The 1,492-nt window shown below is 32.6% G+C and overlaps 1 non-coding gene across 1 annotated transcript; it reads left to right on the top strand.

The window, feature by feature from the left end:
• The first annotated feature begins 639 nt into the window (after nt 1-639).
• LOC122127478 lies at nt 640-748 on the top strand. The gene has a single exon (XR_006151162.1). It is a non-coding gene; the product is annotated as a U6 spliceosomal RNA (small nuclear RNA).
• Nucleotides 749-1,492: the final 744 nt, after the last annotated feature.

Below are 1,492 nucleotides of genomic sequence, written 5' to 3'. Positions count from 1 at the left end.
AATTTTATAGGCTATGAGTAGTGTTTAAATCACCCACTAAGATTACCATTTATAGTTCATCTCATAATTTGTATATGGCTTATATCATCATTTGTTCCTCACTAACATATAAAGTAAGGAAGGCCTACAGTTTTAACAGAAACTGTGTAGATAACATAGTCAACTCTTTATTCTGCTCCTTTACACAAAAACTTTGCAACTTCTCATTAGTAAGGTTTCAATAAACTCTGAAATGTACATACTTAGTAGTAGTTATGTGCTACCATAAATCTTAAATACTTTATAGAAAAGTATTATGACCTGCCAAACAGTCCCAGTTTTGGCATATATAAGCAAATTCCCAAAATTAAATACATTTAAAACATTAAATATTTTAACAAACCTTAACACTTGCTGCAGTGTTCATTATGACAGGTCCCTTGTATAGAATAATTGAATTCCTCCTCCTACACATCTCTTGAACAACAAATATCTGGAATTATTTTGTTTTTGACATGTCAATCTTGATTTTTTCTTAAATGTGTACTTATGTAAGAAGTACATGGTTCTAAAATTTCATGACAATTCTTTTAAACTTACGTTTTGTTGTATTGTCTAGTTTAAGAAAATCAATTACAATTTATATATAAAAAATGTTCTTTGCTCAATTCAGCATCACATACACTAACATTGGAATGATACAGAGATTAGCTGGCCCCTGTGCAAGGATGACAGGCAAATTTCTGAAGCATTCCATCGCCCAATTTGTTAGGAAATGGAAAGACTTGGAAAAAAATTATTAAGTGAAGTAAGCCAAGTCCAAAAAAACGTAGGTCCCATGGTTTCTCTAATTTTCAATAACTAATATATGTCTGGGATAAGCAGAAAAGGTCAAAAGTTATGTGTATATGACCAGATAAGATTGTGTTAAGGGAAATGAACCCCAAGTTAGGGACACAAGTGGTTTTTTTTTTCTTGCTATTTTTTCTTACATACTTATGACGTGCAGTGTGTTTTTTTTTGTTTCTTTATATGTTCCTCCCCCATGCTATAACACCTGTTTTCACTGTATTTGAAGTTGGTGTGCCGACATCTTGTTTATACTCTCCTCTAATTTTTTGAGAGGAAGGACAAAAAAAACCAAAATGCTTAACTAGGGATACAGGTTGCCCCATGTAACAATGAGATGCACAATACACTATGTTGTAAAGTGAACTTTAAAATTGAGGCCGGGAAATGGAGGGGGTTAATGGACTTGTGGAGGTGGGAGGGAAGGGATGGTAGGGGAACAATAAAGGAGGAGGTAACAATGCTTGTTAGGAAATGTACTCATTACCTTGCTCATGTAATTGTTACCCCTCTGTACAATATTTTTACAATAAAAATGTATAAAAATGTTCTGAGATGGAAGAGTTTATTTCTTTTATTTTACTCATATAATTTCGTTAGCAAAGAAATTCATGCAAAACTCCGATATGAAGGTAATTTGAATAAATATGTTTGTGAACACACG

This window comes from Dipodomys spectabilis, unplaced genomic scaffold, assembly GCF_019054845.1.
Source record: "Dipodomys spectabilis isolate Male_0828 unplaced genomic scaffold, ASM1905484v1 ptg000301l, whole genome shotgun sequence".
NCBI classification, from domain to species: domain Eukaryota; kingdom Metazoa; phylum Chordata; class Mammalia; order Rodentia; family Heteromyidae; genus Dipodomys; species Dipodomys spectabilis.
The sequence above is the reverse complement of the archived record's forward strand: the minus strand, read 5'-3'. Positions and strand labels throughout refer to the sequence as shown.